At 36.3% G+C, this 27,269-nt stretch overlaps 1 protein-coding gene across 1 annotated transcript in view; it reads left to right on the top strand.

The window, feature by feature from the left end:
- Positions 1–27,269, top strand: part of TENM3 (teneurin transmembrane protein 3) — a 2,419,468-nt gene that overhangs the window by 1,207,895 nt on the left and 1,184,304 nt on the right. Inside the window, exon 6 of the mRNA XM_070253219.1 lies at positions 11,198–11,357. The gene's annotated coding sequence lies outside the window, so the exon portion shown is untranslated. The remainder of the gene's footprint in view (positions 1–11,197; positions 11,358–27,269) is intronic.

Genomic DNA, 27,269 nt, shown 5'->3' with positions numbered 1-27,269 from the left:
AGTATTGTTTAAACTATTCTTTCTTAAGATGTTTGCCTGTTTCCAGCTTTAGCACGTTGGTTGCTGATCATAGCAAAACATCAATCTAAGTTATTCTTAATGAAGTAAACAAATATGGACATTTCAAATAGATAAATTACATCTCTGTGTTATGCAAGAAAAACCTATTATCTGTTGTATTTGCGTAGCAGAAGTAGAAGTACGTATAAAAAAAATTTGATAAAACTATCTACCTCTTATAAACCTGATTTGAGAATGGGACAGCCATCCCAAAGAAAGTCTGGGTGGATACTGTTCACCAAATCAACAGGGAATGCAAGGCTGGATAGCATTAGATGCAGGAATAGACAGGTGAGGCTGAAAGAACCGGTAAGTACTCCTATAGAAATCATTGTAGTACAACTTCATTACTATCAGTAGGACATGAACGTGTACCCGTTGTAAATTTGTGTCAGAGACTGAAGGACAGATTTCCGGAAGGAAAGTGACTCTCTTCCTTTCTCGCCTTCCTCTCACCATTTTCATAGATCCGAGAGATGTAGGTAGAGACAGTAGCATGGATAGATCCTTTGGAGGGAAATTTTGCCGATGGCTATGAAGCTACCTTCAATTTTCATCAGTCTTAGCTCTTCCTAGCTAGGTCTGGGCTCTCTAATTCTTAATTCTTTCTTCCTTAAAGGGACGCTTCTTTCTTTTCTCTATACATGTACATAAGCTCAGTGTAGCCTTGAAATACTCTCAGTGCACGTGACTGTGTGTACACCTTCACACACACACACATACACACCCAGACAGACATCACACACTGACCCTTGCTGGGGTGGAGATTCCACAAATGTATCTATAAGCTTTGAAGTTTCAAAAATCTGCTGAAGAGGAATATATCTTCCTTGTAATCAGGATTTTCAAAACAGGATAAATCCTTACTCAGGTCAGAAGATAGACATAAATATCCTCTTCCTTGCTTTATGACTCTACAACTTTAGCTCATTCCTGAAAATTTGCCAAAAGTGAAAACAAAATAAAACAAACCCTGTCAAGTAAAAAATATTTTCCTTTATTATGTATGGATAAATTTATGGTAATTTCATCTCAAGCCAAGACACTCCAAAACTGTTCAAAGTTTAAAGAAATATATCAAGTGAAAATGAAAACAAGTTTTTACAAATAAAAAATTTGAACATAAATATAATTTGTATATAAAAGATAATATAATGAAAGATTTTATTCATTTCCTTTTAAAACTATTTTAGAGCTCATGGATTTCTTGCATTCAAACTGAACTTAAAAAATAAAGTTGTAATCACAAAGTGGTTAGTTGATTTATTGATATCATAAAGTTATTGAGAGTTAGACTAAATGATTCTCATTTGAAAATTTTTTTATTTAAGGTTTATGTGCTTTCATATCGAACGTATTACAAATATGCAATTCTAAGTTGTATCGACGTTGTGTGTAACTCTAAATTGTGTATAATACACACAAAAAATAAAGTTATAATCTGGAGGAAAACCAGGAGGACAAAATAAAGGCGAAATATGAGAGCGCTTTGAAACACTTGGGAATAGCATATGCACATGAGACTGAAAAGCTGCAAAAATGTTACTCTTTATCCCTCTTACTAAAATGACCGATGCAAAGCAAGACATTTTGGGTTCATTCAAACATGATGTATGATTCAAATTTATTCTCTGAGTAGCATCTTTTGTGTTGAGCAAATTGGTGAATATATCTTTGCCTGAAACCCTAATGTCAAAATATCACTTCTTAGAGAGTATTATTTATTTTGTGTGTATTTAGTTTGGGTTGAAAAAATTGTTATACTGAAAAAAGGAGCTATACAAAAAGTGGGATAACTTTTCAAAAGCCTTTATAGGGAAAAAAAAAGTCATTAACTGACAGCATTACATGAGGTAAGGCTTCTAAATTCCAGACAATCTAATTTGTCTCCTGACACCGTCTTTGCAGCAGTTAGAGCTTTCCAGTCGCCTATGCCACAATTGGAAGCCCTACAATGGAACATTAGGACCACAAGACACCTTGGAGACAACTAGTGTAACATCTTAATTTTACAGATGAGGAAAGTGACACCTAGAGAAATCAAATGACTTAGCCAAGATCATAAACCTAAATGGGGCAAAGCCAGGTCTCCTGACTTCCAGCCCAGTGGTCTTCCCATTTTCTCTCCTGCTGTAACTGAATGGATTTCCAGAAAAGATGGCATCACCATTTCCTGGGATCTAATAGGTGAGAATTATAAGGCATAAGAGTTCAAGTTAAAGTACAACTGGTCATGGGGTAGGGTTAGAAGGGGACAGATTTGAGCTTAAAATCCTTGAGTGTGCAATGTTTGGTTTTTTTTTCTGCTTTTATCTCCCCAACCCCGCCGTGTACACAGTTGTATATCTTAGTTGCAGGTCCTTCTAGTTGTGGGATGTGGGACGCCCCCTCAACGTGGCCTGATGAGCAGTGCCATGTCGGCGCCCAGGATCCGAACCCTGGGCTGCCACAGCAGAGTGCGGGAACTTAACCACTCGGCCACAGAGCCGGCCCCTGCAATGTTTTTTTTGAGTACTTGAACAATATTATAGCTAAAATGTTAGTAGTTAAAAAGTCAGAAAGATGATTTGTAAAACATCATTAAATAAATAATTACAGCAAGGTTTCCCATTAAGCCATAAAATCTAATTGGCCTGTTGTGAAAAATGGAACAACTCTAAATACATGTTCTATCTATTGTTGAGGTGTGAGTCAAGTGTTATCATTTAGCTATGATCTGCTCTGCATTCTGCAAAATAGTTAGAAATATACACAAGAATCAGATGGTAAGGATGCAAATAAGATTTAAGTGGCAATGCTGGATATAAGCACATGGCTCAGACTTGAGGCCCAAATTGAGCACTTACTGTATCCTCCTCCAAATATAGCCTTTTAGATCTATGACTGGGAATACTTGCAATTACAGTGCATACCTTTGGCCAGATATGGAGGTGTGTGGTCTGCCCACAGGTCTGGAAAGTCCCACCCTGGTCAGTAGGAGTGAAATCTGTGGGCAGACAGGATCTAAGAGAATACATGAGGCTGGGCTGCATGTCTGCCTAATAGATAAGTGAGTTAGAGAAAAGACAAAGCTTCTTCCCAAATATTTGCAAGAGGCTGGCCATCCATTTTAAGAACTGAAGTCAGAAATGAGAAAGAGGGTGAAAAATATTATCCATGTATCTCCTGTCCTGGATTGTAAGCTGGTTGTGAGCAGGGAGCATTCATCAATGTAACACATGTGCATTGAATATCTCACATGAGTCCGGTACTCTACCTGATGCTGGGTATATGGAGATGAAAGACTCAGATATACTCTATGATCTCATGGGACATGGACTTCTATGGCTAAAAATAAATATATTCTGCATAATTCCTTTCACCATGTTATTATACATTATGCAATCATCAGTGCAACCAATGTAATTAAACTACCTAGCATGTCCTCATTCATTCATTCAGTAACGTTTATTATTTGCCCATTACATGCTATGTGCTGTGATGCAGTTGGCCATCAAAACTTTTTTCTCAAAATTTTTTCACACGAAATGACAGGGTGGGGGAGGCAGAAAGAAATAAAATCCATGAACAGAAAGCTGCTTTGAATTAGTACTTTGAAACTATAATCGGTCATTTATAAATACATTCAAGTACACAAACTAAACCAATGAGAAAAATGTTACATGTTTCCTGAATCCAGCTCATTGATTTTGACTTATACAGCTTATAAATGTTCTTCTTGTTCTCACTAATCAACATTCTGATAACTTGTTATTTCTATAAGGTTATTTTTTTCAAATTTAATTTGTCATCATGATATTCTACTGGCTGCTTACCAAACCAAAAAATCCTGTAAATTTCACAAGAGCTTTACTTCTATGTATATACATTCTAAAGACAGCAACTACAAAGACTAGTCCATACGGAGGTGCTGTGCAAAGAGACGCCCAAAGATGTTGTTTAGGCATTTTGCTACTTCTGGTCACAACCTTGGGCAAGTCATTGTAGACTCTGAGTTTCATAGGCCATAGGAGAATATAGTGAGTTCAAATTGTGGCCCTCAAAATACTCACCTAAGGAGGAATGTGACCCAGGAATGAACAGGGCTCTCTAAGACCACAGTACATGTGCACAATTGCCTGAGCTGTGCAGTTGCTGGGTCAATGAACAGAAGTACAGAGGAGGGAAGCACTTTTTATTTCTAGACCACATTCAAATCACAGGTGTTTGTATTACTTTGGCCTTTTAAGCATAGATTAAAAGGTATGTGCTGTGAGTGATTCAAAGAAAATAAAACATTGTCCTTTTTGTGACCAAAATGAAAACCTACGTAGAGAAACAAGATGTCAACCCATGCATGAGATAATAAAGAACACAAGGACGCATGTAAGCGTTGAACGAGTGCTGTTAATTGAAATTGAGTTATGAGAAAAAGAGGATGGGCTTGGACAGGCATGACTTCTAATCCTGGTTCTAGCCCCTTTCACAAATTGTTAACTAAACTCTCTGAACTCCAGATATGTCCTCTGTAAAAGGCGATTAAGTACCTGAACACTGTAAGAAAATTACGAAAACTCAAAGGAAGAATTTAGGTAAAGTGCTTAGAATAATGTCCCCAAATAGTTGATGCTAAGTACAGTTAATTTCTCTTCCATTCATTTTTTTGATCACTTGACAAAGTGGGATAATATATTGGTTCTGCCTAACTTAGAGAACTACTTTGAGAATAAACCAAGGTCATATTTGTAAAAACTTTAAACGTTGGGAGGACTTAAATAATTGTGAGTTATTAATATTGGTAATGGATTTCTTGAACTCTTTATGCCGAAAGACTTTATCAAGAAATATAATTATCTTCCAAAAGACTTCAGATAATCACAGAAATGACAGGAGCATAATGAACTATCACGGGAATGTGGGTTCCAGCTGGCGTTCATCTCTATATCAAGGGGAACACGTGCCCCCTCAGATACAGCCTGGCAATGGGAGTGTTATTTGCAAACACATACTGGACTGAATTCATGAGAGCCTCAGATCGCTGGTATTAGATACCCTCACCCAGACAGCAGTGTGTGGTCAAAGCTAGAATGAGTGTAAGAAGCAGGTGCCTAAGAGAGAAGCTGTGCATACTGATTTTGGAGTAGTTGTACTTGCATTCAAGTCCTGTTACCACCACGCACTATGTGATCTGGGTCAAGGAACCTAGCTTCTCTAAGCATTAGAATCCTCATTTATAGAGTGGGCTAATCGTCATGCTTACCGCCTGGATGGTTTGGAGGATGAAATGAGTACCTGGTGCATAGTAGGTATTCAGTCAATTTTAACCATTATTATTAACTCTAAATAAGTGAAAAATGATAAAATCCTTTTTGTATTTATCAGAGAGATAAATAAGCCATTGTTACAAAGAATAGGGGTGATGGTGTGTGCTTCCTGCCTCTGGAAGCTTTATGGAGGAGGTATCTCTTTGAAGACCCTGGCTAGACTGTGAGAGAGGATTCGAGGCGGTCCTCAAGATGTAACCAAGGGAATACCTGGTGGACTAAAGCAAGACAAGCAAGACCCAATGGACTAAAGCAAGTGCAAGATTTCGGGAGGCCAATAATAGAATTTTAGTAATGAACAGAAAAAGTTGACATGGCAGTATGTAGACCATATAAATGCATGTGGGGACTCATATTTCTCTCTCGGATTATCTGTCCTGTCTATCTGAAGTAACTATCTTCCATCAAAGTACATGACATAAAACAGCCACATAACACCTGAGTGGCTCTGTTATCTTAACCCTCTGGGACTCGATCTGAGCATCCTCAATATCTGTTGTCACTTCCTTCACTTATTCTTTGCTAAATGTGTGAGAACATCTTTGGTTTACCTGTAAAACTTTAGTAGGCAGCATAGACCAATTTAAGTTAGATACTTTTGTGAAGAATTTAATTTCACCATCTCTTTTTCTTAATGTATAAAATCAATGAAACAATAAAATCTCTTCCGTAAGAGAATGTGATATATACATACATATTATAATTTAGACTGTTTAGGGTAAATGTAAAAGGCTTCATTTTGCAAAGACCCATAAAAAAGGCTGCTATAGCAAAATATTAAGGTAAATGTGTGAAGAAGCAGGCAAATACTGTGGTTGGTTATTTTAGAAACAGCTGATTGTCATTAGTGGTGGCAAATGCTGATATTGGATGCTGCTGACAATTAAAAAGAAAGCTATCCTAAAGTGGTTTCATAATCATGAACTTTGTTTATCCTCAGTTAAGCCTGACACAGAAACCAGCCAAATGATGACAGTGGGCTGATCGATTTCCCTTTTAGATTTTTAAGCTAGTTAAATATAGGTAGTTGCTGTAATTGCATATTTACTATTTCACTTTTGCAGCTTTTAGAGCGACAAAAATTCAGCCCCCTGTCATGAGTTTGATATGTTAAACTGTCCTAAACATTGGCAAGGCTGTGATAGATGAACATAACCAACAAACACTTCATACATTGTCGCGCAAGGCTAATTTAGACTGCTGTAAATTAGTGGTTTGTGGAAGAGAAACCAACGTGGTAAAAGTAAGATGTGTGAAACTGCCTGGTGACAGTCTCACTCTGGGACGTGATACTGTTTTATTAGTGTCTCCGAAGATCTAGAGCAGATTTTCCTTGCTTGTGCATCTGTAGTAATCACTTAACTGTGTCAGCTGGCCAGGGAGCAGGGCCGTGAACAAAATCATGTTTTTGCATAGCATTTGTTCTGAAAATGTGGATTAGTAATGCAAGGAATTGGAAGAGAACCAAAGAGACCTTTTGCTGAATCAAAGATCCCTTCCTTTACAAAAGGTAAACTTACAGGGCTGGCCCCATGCAAGTGGTTAAGTTCACCTGCTTCACTTCTGTGACCCAGGGTTTCACTGGTTCGGCTCCTGGGCACGGACCTAGCATTGCTTATCAAGCCATGCTGAGGCGGCGTCCCACGTGGCACAGCCAGAAGGATCTACAACTAGAATATACAGCTATGTACTGGAGGCTTTGGGGAGAAGAAGTTAAAAAAAAAAGATAAACATATTCTATAGCTAATTTGTCCCAAGATCTGATAAGTATCCTTCAAATAGACAATTGATTTTAAATGACAGCCATGGAAAGATATCTCCCAACACCTAAGCACTATGTCCTTTATGAAACCTGTACATGTCATCTGTGAAACTTATCATCTAAAAGTATTAGCAAGAAAGTATGGAGTAACTTTAAAATAAATTATACTTCAATATTCAATTTGCTCTATTTTTTCAAGCAGAATCAGTTTGGAGAAGTATTTTAGTTCATTTATTATTGGAAAAGACCTTACTAGCTTATTCAAGCAAGAAAATTACCCCAAAAGCTTGCAAGATTTATAATGCTTGGGGAAAAAAAAAGGCAATTCGAAACCTAATGAGACATTTTAGGCCTCATTTACATCTCTAACCTGACCCATTTTCTGCAAAACGTTTTTTGTTGGTAATTTACATACTAAAAGCTAGTTATTTATCCATCCTGAACCAAAAAGTTGATGAGATTACTAATACCACAGTGAAGTTAACATTACCCTAAAAGCTAAATAAGACCATTTCTGGAAGGTTGACTATTGAGTCATTTATTTAGCTATAATCTCCATTACATGTTGCAGATGCACCCAAATTTTGAGAGAGTGACATGAGAACACGAATAGCTCATTGCCATGCTCACTTTATTGGCAGGAATCTCTCTGGGAATGCATACTTTGAAAATGAGGCACATTAAGGTGTCTGTGTATGTATGTATACACATACATCTACCCAGGAAAATAAATAATGCAATGAAATGCATTCACTAAACAAGACCCAATATTATATATTTTTCAATATCATAAAGCTTTGTATACTTTGGAGCTTATAATTGGATTGATGTAGTTACGTTTTTTAGCAATTTTTTTTTTTTGCTGGGAAAGATTTGCCCTGAGCTTACATCTGCTGCCAATCTTCCTCTCTCTCTCTTTTTTTTTTCCTCCCCAAAGCCTCAGTACATAGTTGTATATTCCAGTTGTAGATCCTTCTAGTTCTTCTATGTGAGCCACTGCCACAGCATGGCTACTGACAGATGAATGGTGTGGTTCCACCCCCAGGAACTGAACCTGGGTTGCCAAAGTGGGGCATGCCAAACTTTAACCACTAGACCATCAGGACTGGGTCTGATGTCATTACTTTTAAAAAAAAATTTAAATTTTAAACTCCCAATAATTTGAGGAAAAAAGGCTGCAATGATGAGCTGAAATGCAGAGTGATGTATTTCTCACTGTCTTCAGGAATATATATATTTTTTCATGACGAAAAATATATATCCATAAATATATTTAGTTTATAAATATATTTATAATACAAATATATTTACATTTTTATTAAATATAGTGATGTTTTCTATTTTATATGTTATTATGTGATATATATTTTATTTATTAGGTAATATATATCACATATATACAATATCACCGTCTGGTGATAATAGTTACTTTGATAACTTAATCTCAAAAGGCACTGAGTTTATAGTAAAAATCAGTAACTTGGCTAATGTACATAATATAAGCATCTATAAAATATAAACTATGGATAGATCTATAATTTAGTTGGACATCATTTGGGCACATGTTGAGAGTTAAAAGCCAAGGCTTAACTTTAAGATTGTCCTGAGGTGTGACTTGCCTGCCTCCTAGTTTGAACCCCCTCTCTAAGTGGCATGCACCAAATCCCACGAGAATTCAGAGACTGAGACGGATGTAATACATCTGTGTGGCTCTTTTTCCAAGGAATTCTTAACCAGACTGCATTATGAGTCCCTTTGTAAGTTCTGGTCCTTTGGGGACAATGTTCAGCCTGATTTTAGTTTGTTTAGTGTCTCCAGCACTTCCTCCCTAGATTAGTCTACCATGTCATTGTGATCAGGGCCAATCTGGTACAAAGAAGGTCCCAAACTCTACCCTGGCCAGTGCTTTGGGAAGCTCAGGGTCTGGGGCGGGGCTGACTGAGACAGCTGCAGGGCCACGCCCTCGAACAGACAAATGTGGCTCTATTCCTTTCTTATTTAACTTTTGTTGACTCAATAAGGAGTTGCAGATTGGGTTTGTTTTCAGAAACTCTGCTTGCTGCTGTACTCCTCCTGTTAGTAGAGGATTTACAAGAGAATACACAATCTATGATAAGCAAAGAAAACAGTCCTTGGTAAATGTAATTACTAAAAACTCATCTGCAAAGTAAATTGCCATTCACCAAACCCTGTCATCTTATGACATATTAAGAATCATGTTTTCATTCCCTATTTTGAGGCTGTTATGTGCTCTTGGCACGGCAGCCACTGTCTTCGAGGCTGCTGCCACCATCTCAACTCTTTGGAGTGGTCTGAGAACTTAGGTCGTGCTGATCCCACAGGCTGCATGCCAGTCTTCCAAAGAATGTGTTGCAATTGACTCTTCAGTTTTCTACTTAGCCACTTGGAATATCTCGGATAATGCCTCAAGTGGTGGAATTTATTGATAATACTCAATGATTATTATATTTTCTGTGAAAACTTCTTACTTTGTGTAAAGTTCCCAAGTACACGCTGGTAAATGATATACACCATCTCTAGGTGTCCTATGACATGATAATTGTCATATGACACAGCAAAACATTTTCTTTTTTTCTTTCTGAATATTCTTATGTTTAATCAGTAGAGATAATTTGAGCACCACAGTTTTATATACTTATTTCAAAGATATTTCATGGTGATCTTAAACTATCATGGCCCTCTTAATATGTCCCAGAAATTAAATATATTTTAAGATGTCTTATCTACCAATACCTTTTCAATCATTTACTCTGGAAATTTTGAGTGAATACTTACTATGTAGTAGTAATAATTGAAACAACCATGATCCTTGCCTTCGTGGAGCTTGGAGTCCAGGGAAGGAAGCCAAACCATCAAAAAGACCACAATATAATGACAGATTGAATTAAGTCTAGGAAATGAACTGAAGACTGTAATAAGTCAGTGATGGAGACAGCACTGGTATTTAGATAGAGTGGTCAGGGAGGCTAGCTGAGCAGGGGGCATTCAAATCAGGACTGAACAGTGAGAAGCAGCCAGCCAAGTAAAAATCAATGCAAAGAGCATTCCAGGAAGAGGATGCCAGTACAAAAATCTTAATGGGTAGAGTACAGTGTAAGGAGGAATTGAAAGAAGGCCACTGTAGCTGAAGTGTGATGGTGTATGTTAGGACGGTGCACACAGATGAGATCAGAGGGGTAGACAAGGAGAGACTTTGACCATGGGACCAAATGTTGGGCACCATTAACACTCCTCTGAATTAAATTTACACAGTCAACTATGACCAGCACACACCCACTACCCCAACATGGATAGTACCTGCCCCTGAATAAGCTTATGGCATATAGGAAAACAGCACAGACCACGTGTTTTCTGAGGAGAAGCCAGCTCCCAAGAGAAGGAGATGAGAAGAGTTTGGGCTAAAACAACCAAATCAGATAAGTCACTTCACCTTCCCTGTGCCAGAGAATGAGGGGGCAGAAATGGCCTGGACTGTTACACTAATGAAGGGCCCATAAAGTGGAAGGAAACTCCAGGATGGAGAAGGAGCTTCCCACAACAGTCGTGTTGTCTCCTTCACTCTTCTGAAAGTAATAATATAATCTGTCATTTTATAAAGGAAAATTCTTTCCATGAAAGTTGGATTTCTTTTTATTGCTACCAGAATCCATAATGCGTATTTTTATAAAGTGGCCAGATTAGATACACCCCAACACATGATCGCAATAAACTTGAATACTATACCTTGAATATCCTAAGAAAATTAACCCCAATGCCAAGAAGATCAGAATTGCAGTCTTGATGGATCTGTTACTTAACTATAGCAAACCGTATGCTTTCAGTGTTTTATTTATATTTTGAGTGAATATTGTGTACCTACAAATGCACAATTATATCAAATTTAGCTATTTGTTCCTCTTTTCTAAAAAAAAAAAGACTTTAAAACTTGTGTAGCTATAAATGTTGAAACATAAGAATTACCAATAGAAATTCAGTTTATATATGTGGATTATGCCTGTGCAATCGTAGTGGTTTGTTGGTTTCTGTATAAGGAGTGCCCTTCTCTCTCCAGGCCAAGAGCTGCTTCCTAAGACGAGCTGCCTCCTAAAAGCCTAAGTGGCCACGATTCTCCAACTTGGCAGAGCCAGGGGGTCTGGGCACAGTGCACTGAGCTCGTGGACAGCTGGCCTACCTGGAGGTCGGGAACAGCTTCCCGGGAAGATGCAGCAATGGTGAGTGTCCTCGAGAGGCTGGGCACTTTGATGGCCCTGTCTTCTGGAGAAACTGATTTTCTGATTTTCTAGTCAATTCTGTCATTCTTTCAGACATAACTTCTGAGAAACTGTCAAATATCTACCTTACCTCTTTACACTTTTCCACACCCTGCCTATCGCCATAGTACTTCTGTAGATAAATGCCATCTTACTTTCTTTTTGTGCGTAAGTGTGCAATGCCCCAAATGCCAACTCACGAGAAGAGAGAGAGAGAGAAAGAAAGAAAATCAGGCTGCTTTGTAAGTTTCTAAACCCACCATCCTATTTCTTTTAACATCAGTTAGAAAGAGCTATTATCAAGTGTCCAGCTGCCAGGAGCCACTGAAATCCAGTAATTATTTATAAGAATTTTATCTAGAAGAGATAGAAAACATAAAATAGCTTTGGTTCATAAAACAGGAAAGATAAATGTTGCCAGAAAAAAAATCTATAACAAGTGTGTATTGAACTACGTGAACAAAAATCTGTTGTACTCTCGTGCGATCATTCAATGGAAATCAGGATATTTGCTGTGTTAATGAGCAAATCCTACCTGTCTAAATAAAAGCAAGTTCATTTCAGAAGATATGATATATAAATCTAATCTTTATTGTTGTAAGATCATTGAGCATGCTAATTATGAATGTATTGTAAAGTAAAAGTTGTATAAAGCTACAGTTTTCCTTATTTTTTACCAGGTCATTTAAAGTTTTTTGATGTGAATTTCTATGTGTTTCTTAACAGAGTTATAACTTTATTAACCACTTTATAAACAAGAATTATGAAAAGTAGAAAATCATTAAAATTTACTATTTGCTGCACCATATACCGTCTGAGAGCTCAACTATTTTAAGGTCTCTGACTATATTTAGAGAAAACTAATACTGGCATAGAATGCAGTCAAAGATTGAAAGCAGGAATTCTATAGAACATCTAAATGTCACAGGTGTTGTTGGGATGCAAATGTGCTTTTCTATACATTTTATAGGTATTATATATAGCTAGAGTTCTACACCATATTTTTACACTTTATTTTCTGACTTTATTACCTATTACCTTTTTCCAAATTACTAGAAACTAAAAATAACCTCGTGAAATTAAGAGCCTGAATGTTTTGGCAAATAGACACTGCAGATTTTCTGCTGTCATTGAGATATATGTTATATATCATTTTTCAACAATGTTGGTGAGTTGAGCTGAACTACTTACTGTGAGAAATATTCCTGAGATGAGACTTCTGTCTGTCAGCATGCGATAGATTTTACTTTGGAGATAAGTAATTTGGGTAATCTAATGATTTGAAAAAGGAAGGAAGAGACAAATGAGTAATAAAATTATTATGGGAAAATTATATTTCAATAAAAGTAGAGTTGAAAGTTAGGAAACTTACAATTAATGAAAAGGATTTTATTTGGAATTTTAACGACAAAAGCAGTCTTCATAGTCTTTCTTTGACAAAACTCATCACTAAGTTTTGCAGAAATTAAATAAAATTCAGAAACAGTTTCCTTTCAGAACAAAGTGAGATGATACATTTTTAGTGAGGTGCATTATACAAAAATGTAATGAAAAGAAAATCTGTCACTTATGCCATTCTGCACATGTTTAAGTCAAATTTATCATCATTGAGCTACTAATTAATATGTAGGAGAAATGCTGTATTTAAATGATAGCCTCATTTGCTTACTGGCTATTACATTAATTGGTATGAAAATATGACATTCCTTAGCAGGAACAACACTTAAGCTCTTGAAAATTGTGAATACTCAAACTATGTTCTGTCTGATGATAACATGACAGCAAGATTTGTAATCAAATGTGTATTTTTGTAAGTCCTATAATTCATAATACAGTGGGTTCTAGTCTTTATGGTAGCATTTTTGGAGTTAGTTACCTGAGTAGTTTTCATTGCAAATACTTTCAGAGTGATTTTGCAGAAATAAAACAACTCTTGAAGGAACACAACTGCTTTTTACTAGGGACAGAAATATATTTTTTAAAAAAGAGCATCTGCTTCTTTTCCTCCCCAATGATTTTATTGTCTTTTGGATCATGGGAATTTGCTATGGGAAAAAGAGAAGTGTGTTGCAGTTCCGAATCACTCAGCCTATCTGGGAGCTTGAGCATCCAATTCAGAATGTGACCTGACTTGTGCAGATAACACCAGTTTCTCATATTTTTTTTATTGTCATGCAAATATCTGTTTGTGTTTTGACAGTCTTCTTCAGTAGAAAGCATAGAAAATACCAATCTGTACCTCTTGAATTTTCCTTCTTAAGCCTGGATGCATTATTCTAGAACTAATGTTTCCATAATAGGTGGTGTCGCTAAAGAGAATGAAAGTCTCACTTTGGATATGCCACTGTAATAATTTTCAGTTATAGGCTACAATTAATCTGAATAATGGCAACAAAAGAAACACTTAAGAAAAGTAATTTTAGTCTTTAGTTAAAATAGCTTAATGTAAGCAGGATTCTTCCACTTAACAAAGATTTATGTTCCAGGAACTTTGTTGCTCGGTGTTAGGGATCAGGAAACTTACACCTACACTTTATATCATTACAATTTGTTCTGAGTGATATAAAAAATAAAGCACAAAATTTTACCTGGATTTACATGTAACAGGCAAAGCTGCCATTGTCATAAAGGGAAAAAAGGGGCATGGGGTGTTTACTATTTGAGCAGAGTTGAAGCTTGAGCTAGCAATGTTAGGAGGAGGGAGTATTTTAGGCAGTGGAAAGAACACAGACAAAGTTCTTGAGACGAGGACTGCTTGGTACACGTGTGGAACTGAATGGAGCTCAGTGTGTCTGGAGCAGAGAGAGCAGGGAAGAGAATAGATAGTGATGATACTGGTGCGATGAGTGAAGGACAGGTCACACAGGGCCTTGTAGACCCCATTGAAGAAATTTGACCTTTATTCTAAGTGCAATGAGAAGCCATCGGGGAACTTCAGGCAGGAGAGTGATGAGGTCAGATTTCTACTAAAAATCATCACTTTGATGTGTGGAGAGTAGAACACATATGGAAAGGAGAGGATACCAATTTAGAAGATTTTACACCAGTTTAGGTAGGAACAAAGGGTGAAGATGTAGGAGCCTGAGGAGAAGACGAAGACAAGTACATGGATTTCACAGCTGGTGAAGAAAGAGAATGGACTGGAAGTCTTAAAAATAAGGGGAGAAGGGCACGTGATTCATGTTTCTACCTGGAGAAACATGTTGATGTTTTTAATTTTTGTTATGTTCCATTTGAAAAGGCTACAAAATTTCAAAAAATGGATGCATCCCAAAGAAAGCTCTATCTGTAGTTCTAGAGCTCAGAAATCTGGACCAAAGGTCTACTTTTGGAGTCATTGGTTTTTGAGTTGTAATTGAAGCCATGATAGAGGATGAGATTGTTGGATGAGAGAACATAGGGAGATGAAAAAGAAAGCTCCTGAACAGAAAGAACCTGAAGGACTCCAAACTTTATTAATTGGCAGAGAAGGAGCAGTTGGGAAAAGAGACTGAGAAGGAATAGACAGAGAAGTAGGAGAACGTGGAGAGTGAGGCATCACAAAAGCCAAGGGAAGAAGAGGGTATTTCAACAAAGCGCTAAAAGGTCAGTAAGATGAGGATGCTGAAGTATCCCTTGAATTACACGATAAGAATATCACTGGTAGCCTTTGCGACAGAGTTTTGATAGAAAAGGGGGGCAAAATCCAGATTAAAGAAGGTTTTTCTGTGAATCATAGAGAAAGAAATAGGATCAACACATGCACACTTCACTTTCCAATCTGGCTTTGAAATTGAGGAGATAAATGGAAGGTGTAAGGGGAAAGATGTGAAATCTACAGAGGGATTTTAATGATAGTGCAAAATTCCTAAGAAAATAAGCAGAGATGGGATTCAGTAATCCAGTGTAGAAAATAGTCAAATAAGAAAAGGAATATCTCTTCCACTGCATAAGAAGAGAATGAGGAAAGGATGGATGCTAAAGCTAAAAGTCTTTATTGGTTTGGTGGCAGGAGATGGAAGTATTTGCTGTATAAAGGAAGATAGTGTTGAGAATAATAAGCAATGACAGAGTCAAGGGATTGAAGCAAGTAAAGAATATTTGAAGTAATCCTTGCATTGTGGAAAAGAGTAACTAGAGAAACACAGTGGGGTTACTCGCATTGCTGGGAGGTTATTATTGTTGATGACTATGAATATTCAGAGGGATGATTTTCTATGGAAACTCACCAGTAGGAAAATTTACATAGTGCTGTTAATCCAGGATGGGATTTACCAAATAGATGTGTAAGGAACAAAAGAGCATGAGACTATAAGATAGTGGCAAGTGATATGTGGGACATGGACCCACCATGGGACCAGGCTAGGAAATGAAGCAAAGGTAGGAAGAATCTGATATAATGCTTCCGTTAGAGTCTAATAATAGGTTTAATGAGACGAAGTGAGCAAAGAGGATAGGTGGAGAGGAGCTTGGAGTGAGAGAACAGGGTGTCTGTGTTCAATATTTCAGAGTCGTTTCAGGTGTGGATCTCCTATCTGTGACACGGAGAGTGGGTGGCTGAGGTGGAATGGAGGAAAAGGTCACTGAAATGGAGAATATCAAGAAACTGAGAGGCCAGATCATGCCATCCAACAGTGGCAGTGGTTGGGATGGGGACAGCCAGTTACCAAAATCTTTAATTAAGGAACAGCCATATCCAGAAGTTTAGCAGTTGACAGCCAAGAGAGGAGGTTAACGGAGGCATAACTAAGTAACATGGACTCAAACGGTCATTTCCCCCTCAGGAGAATAAAGGGATGTTGTCCAGTAAACGGTGTGGAGCAGCCAGCAGAGTACTATCATAAATACTTTCATAAATAGCACCAGAGTACTTTCATAAATAGCACCATCCTGTATTTGTCTATGTTGTGTGGTTTGAGAGGAAACCGTAAAGTCTGCAGTCCAGCCAATGACGCCATTCGTCCCATGGAGAAGCTTTATTTGTTTTGGAGTCAAGTCCTTCACTAACTCTCCTTGGCCAACATAAGAATGTTCCAGGCCTTCAAAGAATTGCACAATAGACTCCTTTCGTGCAGGGATCAGAGGATCCCGGGTTTGAAACGTAGTTCTGCCACTTTGCCACTCTCTAGCTGGCGATCGTGGGCGTGTTCGTTAATATCTCTGCACTTCAAACTCCTCATCTGTGAAACGGGAATAAAAACAAGTTCCAATGTGGGATTGTGAAGATTAATGAAAGCAATGCGTGTAAAACCAGCTGGCATTACCTGTCACATACAAAGTATTTAGTAAGTAGAAGCCAGTGGCATTATTATTATTATTAATCGATCGTGTATCTCACATACTAATATTTAAGCTCAAATAATTCAGACAGGCTTCTTGAAGTAAATCGTACTTCTTCCTGCCTCTGTGACATTACGCGTTCTGAAATACCCCTCAAGGTGCCCCTGACCCTGCTTGTGACTGGCACATTCATCTTCAACACAAATCTCCTATGCCAAAGTTTATTCTCTCTTCAACCTCTAGATTGTAAACAGGTAACATTATCTCATAAATGGTATTACCCTCAGCACCTGAAACTGAACTTGGATCAAAGTAGGTGCGAAACAACATTTTAATTTAAAATAGTACAAAAAGGGAACTTAGGATAACTTACTAAAAGACATGTTTATTTTTCTTCTAGAAGCAGTACTAGGCATAGAAAGCCAGCACAGGAGAGAGGCAGCCTGTTAAACTAGACCCAGTGAAGAAAGTAAGGATTTTTCTTCTTCCATTGTAAGTGCTGTTTTCCGGTGCAGGTGGCTAGGAGAATAGATAATTATGAGATACAATAATCGGTCTTAGAAATGATGAAAGTTTTAACATCCCCACATCATGCCTGCTGAGCAGAGGTCTTAATCTGGCACTATTTCAAATATGATAAAAAGATGTTTGAGTAACATTTGGCAAAGGTTTATAAAACATTAAATCCCATAGAAACATATTTAAAAGACCTAGTATTTCAAAGTTTAATAATTGGATTATTATTTAAATGAGTCGCTTTTTAAGATGTCGTGCCCAACAGGAAACCAACCATGTGAGCAAAACTTCAGTCTTTTAAAATTATAATTAAGTTAAAGAATATCTGGTTGCTTGCATATAATATAGATTAGACTGGTGCTAATATGATAGAATAAAACATTATCATGTGCAAACAGGTATAATTAGCTTATTCTTTCAATATATATTCATTGCAATTTTGAAAAAATTAATAGAAAAAATAAAACTTAAGAGTCTGAAAGTAGTGGATTCAACTTAACTTATTATATTAATGACCAGACTGTGCTAACAAAAGAATCAAGTCAAAGAGATTGTAGAATGGGGGTATTCCCAACAATAGAAATCAGATATAAAGTGAGTAAACTACTGTTCTCATATTATGGTGGCAAGGAGAAGGCAGCTAGCATTCACTGAGCTGAAAAATCTTATGGACACTCTATACAGCATATCATTTAATCATCATTCACTAACTATTGTTCTTAATTTTCATACTGTAAAAAAATGATACCAAGAAAGATTGACTTAGTAAAATCTCAGCTATTACTAAGTGACAAAGCTGCGGTCTGAATTCTGTCATATGCCAAAACCAGTATTCTGATCACTGACATATGAAGCTTCAATTCATCCTTGGATTGTCTAGAGTACCCTAGACCATTAACCTATTCATTGCAAGTTCTTAGCCGATTTGTTCTGATCTTGACATACCACAGATCAGACAGTTAAGACTTTAAAACCAAGGAATGAACAAATGATTTATGAGGTCTTAGAAAATGCAGCAGAACTGCTAGAACAAATTTTGTCAAAATTTGTCATTTTCTTTTAATAGTTTTTAGACTGACAAAGCAGGAGTCAGGATTTGAAGCTAATATAATAAAGCTTCTATTGTAATAAACTTGTGAGCAAGATGGAGAAATGGGAGCTAGATGATAGAATCTTTAGGCAACACTGGTGCTGAGATTATGTACTGTCAAATGATTATGTTGGCAAATGAAAGTTATAGATATGATTATGTAAATCATAGATTTTAGAGTGAAATTTTAAGTGTATAAAACAGAGAAAAATATTTTGAATGAATAATATATTAGGAATTTTTAAGTTTACAAAATAGAGTAAAAAATTTTAATCACAAGACTACATTCTCTGAATAATTAAGAAATTTAATTCACAATTGTCCCTGGAAAGTGTAGACATTGTGGAAAGAATACAACTTTGTACAGCTCACCTCTTGCATTGGGGTAATTTATTTGCGGTTTGAGCATTCAGTAGAGAAATGATTTCCCATCTAACAGACTACATCAGTATAGGGATATTCTTCCTCTAGAGGAAGTCTTTAAAAAGTGTTGGCATTCCTCGGGAACTTAATTGGTGATGAAACAAAACATGACAAGAGAAAATGAACTAAACCTAATAGAGTTTATTCAAAGTTTCTAATTTATAATAGAAAAATGATTTTCAAATAGTGAAAGTGGCATTTCAAAATGATTTCTACTCACTTTTAATTTCTTAACATTGGCTAGCATATAGAAAGGTAAACGTCAATGGGCTCTATAGGAGCTTAAACCCAGTATAGTAATAATCCCTTCGGTAAGCAGTTTATTATGAAAGATACAAGTCAAAAACAGAGCAAACAGAGACATCAATGTGTTTTCCTCAAGTTCAGAATTATTGTTTATTTTGGAAGTTTGAGTCAATTTCACTATTCTGTCTCCCACTTGGTAGTGAATTCATTGTTCAGGGCTCTCTCGATTAAACCCTGTCACTTCAGGGGAAGTTCAAGAGAATAGTGCATTATTGATATTGCAGAAACAGTTGTTACTAATCAATACATTTCGAACCACATACAGGGTATATCTTTAAGGACATAATTCATCAAACACAGGCTGACTGGGGCTCTTCATGCTATTTTCATTGATTTTCCCTTTGTAGAAAGACATGGTAGATATTCTATATGTGACATAAGAATTATATTCAAAATGAAGTCAAATGCTGAAAAAATGCTTGGATACAAAGAAAAAATCAAGCATAAAGATTATAAAAGAGAAATAAAATTGAAGTTATTATTCTCACATTTTAATATCCTGTGCAGAAGAATATAATTGAGTGACTTACAATTTTTAAAAAGATAAGACATAAGGAAAACCAGATTCTAGGTGTGAATTCCATTCTTGACTTACTGTGTGAAATAGAGGTAGAAAATTACTTTTATTTGGTTTTCTTATTGCCACTGCATAACTTTCTTTTACATTTAAAATTAAGTTTAAGCATACATTGTTTTATGCTATGTGTGTTCTGCATATTTATCTGTTAAAACAAATTTTAAGGCACCAATGGAGTTCGTATTGTCAAGTATCCTAAATGAACCCTAGTGTACAGCAAATAATTGATTTACAAAGGAAATAACCTTTGAATAATAACCTTTTAATCTTGCAAATATGTATCCTCATATGTAACATTAGCTTAAAAATCCAGATAATATATTCTTGTTAGTATTTACAAAGAATCTGAAATGAGGGCTAAAGGAAAGTAGCTCGTTTTAAATTGTTTTACGAGATAAAATATTGCTGCTCATCAGAGGTAGGAGGAAAGAACTGATCTATAAGTGAGATTCTTGACTTTTGAAACAGCGGAGTGTTTTGTTTTCTGAAATCTACATCTTTTAGGTCACAATCTATATTTAAACCCCAATATCTTCCCAAATAGGTCATTATTCTAATTTTTTCATTGAAGGTGCATCATCACCGTAAGCTACTTGAGGAAAATGTCCTCCTGAATAGCCATAAAGAAATCCTATTTGTGTCATCAAACAAGCAAAAGAAATCCTATTTGTGAAAAAGCAAGAATTGTATAAACAGATACATGTGACAACTGACTCCAATAGCCATCGAATGCACAAACAGACACTTTATATGTTCTCTCTGTCCTGGTCCAACCTTAATTTGGGGACTCACTGACCACTTGATCTCCCCACTCTTTCCATCCAACACCTCACGAGTCCAATCCAGCTGATGCATTGATCTAGTATAATATTATCTTCCTTAAAGATCTTTTCTCCTTGTTGAGTTTGTTGGCAGTTCATTACTTTTTGTTGCTGAGAGTATTTCACTGAATGGGTGTACTTGATTTATTTATCCACTAACCAACAGAGGGGCATTTAAGTTGTAATCTATTTTGAGGGCTTATTTTGAATAAAGATTCTATGAATATTTGAGAAGTGTTTGTATGGACATATATTTTTATTTCCCTTGAGTAAATATCTAGAAAGCGGGATTTCCATATCTTATGATAAGTATATATTTACTTTTAAGAAATTGCCAATTGTTTTCCAAAGTGGTTATAGCATTTTGCATTTGCATGAACAATATACCAGGCTTTTATCTTTACCACATTTTCACCAAAACTTGGTATTGTCAGTCCTTTTAGTTTTAGCCACTCTAAATTATGCGTAGTGGTATGTCATTGTAGATTTAATATCCCTAATGACTAATGACATTGAGTATTTTTATGTATTTATTGGATATCGGGATATCTTCTTTTATAAATTATCTGTCTGTTCAAATCTTTTGTCCATTTAAAAAATACTGTCTTCTTATTATTGAGTACTTTGTGTGTTCTGAATAAATTTATCAGGTATATGTTCTGTAAGTATTTTTCCTAGTGCATTACTTGACTTAGAACATGAATTTTAAATTTTAATTAAGTAGAATTTGTCAATTTTTTATCTTATGATTTGGGCCTTTTGTGCAAATATTTTCACCAATGTTTTCTTTTAGAAGTTACATAATTTGGGGTTTTTTTTGAGGAAGGTTGGCTCTGAGCTAACATCTGCTGCCAATCCTCCTCTTTTTCCTGAGGAAGATTGGCCCTGAGCTACCATCCATGCTCATCTTCCTCTATTTTATAGTGGGACACCTGCCACATCAGGGCTTGATAAGCGATGCTAGGTCTGCACCTGGGATCTGAATGAGTGAACCCTGGGCTGCCAAAGCAGAGTATGAGAACTTAACGACTATGCCACCAGGCCAGCCCCTACATAATTTTGGTTTTTATATTCAGATTTCCTATTCATTTCAAATTGTTTGATATACATGGTACAAGGTGAGAGTTAACATTTTTGCATATGGATATCCAATTGTTCCTGCACCACATGTTGAAAAGTACATCCTTTCCTCATTGATTAACCTGGCCTTCTGCAGAAAATCAATTAACCATAAGGATGGGTCTATTTGTGGACTATCTAATCTATTTCTTTGATCTTTATTTCTATCTTTAGGCCAATACCACATATTGTCCTAATTACTGTACTTTATAGTAAGTCTTGAAATCAGGCAACATAGATCCTCCAACTCTGTTTTTCTTTTTGAAGATTATTTTGGCTATTGTAGTACCCTGATGTTGCCATATAAATTTTAGAATCAGCCTTTTAACCTCAAAAACCTGTTGGAATTTTGATTGGAATTGCATCAAAAATATAAATCAATCTTGGGAGAATCGACGCTTTAACAATATTGAGTTTCCTAATCTTTCTTCATTTATTTGGATCTTCTGTTTAGCAAGATTTTGTAGTTTTCATTATAAAGATCTTGGACATATTTTTTAAATTTATCTCTACATATTTCATGATATTGATGCCACTTTAAATGGCATTGTGTTGTAAATTTTATTTGTCAATTGTCTGTTGCTAATATATAGAAATACAATTGATATTTGTATATTGATACTGTATTCTATGACACTGAAAAACCTATTTTTTTTTTTTTTTAAGATTTTATTTTTTCCTTTTTCTCCCCAAAGCCCCCCGGTACATAGTTGTGTATTCTTCGTTGTGGGTTCTTCTAGTTGTGGCATGTGGGACGCTGCCTCAGCGTCGTCCGATGAGCAGTGCCATGTCCGCGCCTAGGACTCGAACTAACTAAACACTGGGCCGCCTGCAGCGGAGCGCGCGAACCCAACTACTCGGCCACGGGGCCAGCCCCGAAAAACCTATTTATTAGCTCTAGGAATTATTTTGTCTGTCCCATAGGATAAATGAATATGTTACTGCAAAAAATTGGGGTTCTCCTACCCAATGCACATAAAAAAATGCCAATTATTACAGCATCGATTTTTGGGAAAAGAAAGCAGCTTTATCGCTAGATTGATCTGCAAGGAGACTGGGGCATATACTCTCAGATCTGTCTCCCCAATCCAGGGCTTGGGGCAAAATTTATGGGATGAAAGGCAGGGTGGTCTGAAGTGTGGAGATAGTTGATTGGAGGTGAGGAGAGGTGAGGTTATCCATGATCTGCGCAAGCGCAGTGAAGCTTCATGGCTCTTCACAGGATGTGTGTTCACAAAATGATGGTGTTAGCATGATCTGAGGGTGGAGTTTTCAGCCCTTTGATGTCAAAAAGGTCACCTATCAGGCATTTTTGCAGGCCCATTGATGGGTTGGTGTTCTCAACCAACCTGAACTGGACAAAGCAGGACTCTCAGTTCCTTAAACATAACGCTTAATTACTCTGTTGACAAGATGGGGTCAGTTGGACTGGTCCTGGAGGGCCTGCGGTTACAAAGAGATTATCATTCCACCTGGGAATAAAGACAGTTTTACTTCTTGTTGCCAGTCTAGGAGCTTCGGTACAAATCTGCATAGAGATGGAGAAAGGGGACAGCCTCTCCTTGTTGCTGACCTTAGGGAGAAAGCATACAGTCGTTCCCTGTTAACGTGATTTATCTGTAGGTTTGTTATAAACAGCATATATTTGTGTGTTGCTTTTTTATACGATCTGACAGTTTCTGGCTTTTTATTGGAGTTTCCTTTTATTTACATATTTTATTGATATATTTATAGTTATAAAATACATATTTATATTTAATGTCATTGTTGAAATGATTGAGTGAAAAATTCTCAATGTATTGTATTTTTCCATTTGACCAGATGTTGTTTCCTTTTATCTATTTTTCCTGCCTTATTTGGATTAAACGGGTTAATTTGAATATTTCGTTTCATCTCTATTATTGGCTTATTAGAGCTATAGTTCTTCCTTTTTTCTTTTTTTAGTGGATGCGTTAGGGCTTCCAATATACACCTTTAAATTATCACACACTACTTTCAGCAACATTCTACCACTTCCCATATTGCGTGAGAAACGTGCAACACAATACCTTCATCTCCTGCCTCCTTCCTTTGTGCTGCTATCATACATCTTACGTTTACATATGTTATAACATATGTTACATATGTTATAAATATATGTACATATATTTACATATGTTATAACTCCACAATAGTCCATTACTATGTTGTATTTTAATGAGTCAGCTATCTTCTAAAGAAACTAAAAATAAAGAAAAAATGTATTTCGCACTGGCCCATATACCATTTCCGTTGTTCTTCATCTCTCTGTACATGCGAATTTCTGTCTTTTACCGTTTTCATTAGTTTGGTGCACATCTTTTACTACAATTTGTAGTGCAAATCTGCTGGTGATGAATTCTCTCAGATTCTGCTTATCTGAAGAAAGGTGGTTATTTTTATCAATGTTGGAAAACTATTTTTACTAGATATAGAAGTCTATGTTGACTTTTTCCCCAATAATTTAAAGATGTTGCTTGTCTTTTGACTTTCATCGTTTCTCGTACAAAGTCTACTGCCATTCTTATCTTTCTTCCTCTACGCCTAATGCGTCTTTTTCCTCTGGCGACTACTTTTTAGTTTTTCTCTTTATCATGGTTATTCAGCAATTTGGATTTGTCATCACTTGATGTAGTTTTATTTGTTTTTATTCTTTTTATTGAGATTCTTTGATTTGAGGGATTATGGGTTTCTTCAAATTTGAAAAAGTGTCAACCATAATTTCTTCAATTTTTTGTGTATCCTCTTCCTCCTTTTCTAGAACCTCGTGACGTATATGTTAAACAGCTTGATGTTGTTCCACAGGTCATCGGTCCCTGTGTTGATTTATTTTTTCCCCCTTAGTCTTTTTTCTCCACTTTATTGTGGATTATTTCTATTGCTGTGTTTTCAGGGTCAATGATCTTTTTCTATTCTAGTGTATTACTTTCTGTTAATCTTACCCAGTTTATTTTTCATTTCGTATACTGTATCTTTTATCTCTAGAAGTTGTATTTCAGATTTTTTATGTATTTTATATTTTTCCTCATCATATTCATGTTTTTCTCAACATTCTTAAGTACAGGCATATTTCATTTTGTTAAGCTTCAATTTTTATTGTGCTTCGCAGATATTGTGCTTTTTACAAGACCCTCCATCAGCATAAAGATCATGACTCGGTGAAGGCTCAGATGAGGGTTCGCAATTTTTAGCAATAATATATTTTCTAATTAAGACATGTACATTGTTTTTCAGGTGTAATATTATTGCACACTTAATAGACTAAAGTATAGTGTAAACATGATTTTTATATGCACTGGGAAACCAAAAATTCTTGTGATTCACTTTATTGCGATATTCACTTTACTGCAATGGTCTGGAACCAAGCCTGCAATATCTCCAAGATATGCCTGTATATGGAGCAGATTTATAATAGTGCTTAGTTTTAGTGCTCTTTCTTGCCAATTCCATCTTTTCTTTTATCTGAATCTATCGATTCAATTGCTTGATTTCTCTTCTAGTTATGACTCATATTTTCCTGCTTCTTTGCATGCCTACCAAGTTTGGATTGGATGCTAGACATTATGAATATTACAGTTTTGGATTCTGGATTTAGTTGTATTCCTTTACAGCAAAAGTGCTGTAACTTGTTCTGACATGACATTAAGTTACTTGAAGTAGTTAGATCCTTTCTATATTTGCTTTTAAGCTTTGTTAGGAAGATTCAAAAGCAACTTTAATCTAGGACTAATTTAGCCTCAATGTTAAAATGATACCCCATTTGAGAAATCAACAAAATTCTCCATATGTTATGATATCTTTCCATTCTGGCTGATGGTGACACAAGTTTTCCTAACTCTGAGTGGTCTCTGGGAATTCCCAGGGGTAGCTCTGCTGTTTTCTAGTTGTTCTCTTCCCAGGTTTGGGCAGTTTCTTCTTATGCATGAACAGATTAAAGATTCCAGAGGATGGGTGCCATCCGCAGATTTCCAGAGTACTCCGCAGTACTCCACCCTGCAAGTTCCAGCTGCCTTGGACTCTCTGAACTCAGTTCCCTCTCTCCTCTTCTCAGCGAGATGGCTGGGTGCTTTTTGGATTTCTCCTTCTGTGTTGTTGCTTGGAAACTGCCTCGAGGCATTAACTTGGAACAATCCTAGGACTCACCTCACTGTTTTATTTGTCTCTGGGATCAGAATCCTACACTTCCTATCCTCCAATGTCTGAAAACTGTTGTTTCAGATATTGTGTCTGGTTTTATAGTTGTTTAAAGCAGGATGGTATATCTGGTCCATGTTAATTAAATTCCCAGAAGCAGACAGTTTTTCTTTGTTCTTTTTTTTCTTTGTTGTTTTTTTCTTTTTTTTGAGACATATTTCATGTGTTATTTTCCCAGGCACAACTACCACTGATCCCGCATTTCAAACTGAGTCAGTTTACCACTCAGCACATCTCCATTCACAGTGATTCCATCAGTTATGACACATAATTTACATTGCCTACTGAATGTTGGTTCCCTTTTCTGCCTCACAAAATGGTGTCCCCCTTGATGGTAGGGACTGGATCTTATTTATTTCCAAGTCCCCAGTACTAGCATTTCACCTATATTGGATTAAATCAATCAAACTTACTGCTCCATAATGAACAAACAGCTTGAATTATTCTGCTTTGTCCACGTAGTAAGCATACATATCTCACCTTGGTTTTCAAGACCATACATAATATAACCTAATCCACTACCTTGGTGTGACCCTTCTTTACAAGAACCTCATGATTTAGCGAATCTGAAGGGCCCACCATTTATAAAAACTGTGCAGCCCTCCTGCCTGCCCCTGGCCGTTTCCTTATGCTGTTTCCTCCGGCTGGAATTTCCTCTTCCACCAACCCTACCTATTAAAATCCTGTCCTTCTTTTAACGTGCACTTCCCTGATGCTTATTCTGGTTGACCACAATTTGTAATGCTTTAGCAACTTATTTGTAATTGTCATGTTTTCTTTTTTATCTTTCCTGTCCTTTTCTGTTCTATCTTTTTCTATGTATTCTGTGATATTGTATGCATTTCCTATTTTAGGACTATTTCAAATTCAATAACATTATTCTATGTCTACAAGACTCTTACTGACAGCCCAACCCAATTCTCCCACCCTCTTTAATTAGGTTTTTTTCTCTTTAGGATAAAATCTATGTATTCCTTTTCTTTTGGAGCTGCACTTAAAATACTAGGTATTCAGTAAGTATTTATTTGTTTCATTAAAAAATGGAAATAAGAGATTTTAGTTCTTGTACTTGTCAGTAGCAAATATTTTAATCTAACAGCTTTATTATATATAGTTCACGTATTATAACACTCACCTTTTTAATGTGTACAATTCAGTAGTTTTTAGTATGTTCACAGAGTTGTGCAACTATCATCCATCCCTATATAATTTTAAAATATTTTCATCACTCACCCAAAGAAACCCTGTGCTTATTAGCACTCACTCTTTTTTATCCCCTCCTCTAGCATCTATGAGTCTACTTTCTGTCTCTATGGATTTGCCTATTCTGTACAGTTCATATAAATGAAATCACACAATATGTGGTGTTTTGTGACTGCCTTCTTTCACTTAACATAATGCTTTCAAGGTGCATCCATGTTGTAGCACATATCAGTACTTAACTCCTTTTTACTGCCAAATAATATTCCATTGTTTGAAAATGCACATTTTGCTTAGTCATAAGATGATGGACATTTGAATTGTGTACACTTTTTAGCTATTTATGAATA

The sequence above is a fragment of the Equus caballus genome, chromosome 27, assembly GCF_041296265.1.
Source record: "Equus caballus isolate H_3958 breed thoroughbred chromosome 27, TB-T2T, whole genome shotgun sequence".
Lineage (NCBI taxonomy): Eukaryota > Metazoa > Chordata > Mammalia > Perissodactyla > Equidae > Equus > Equus caballus.
This window is presented reverse-complemented; position numbering and strand designations above follow the sequence as displayed.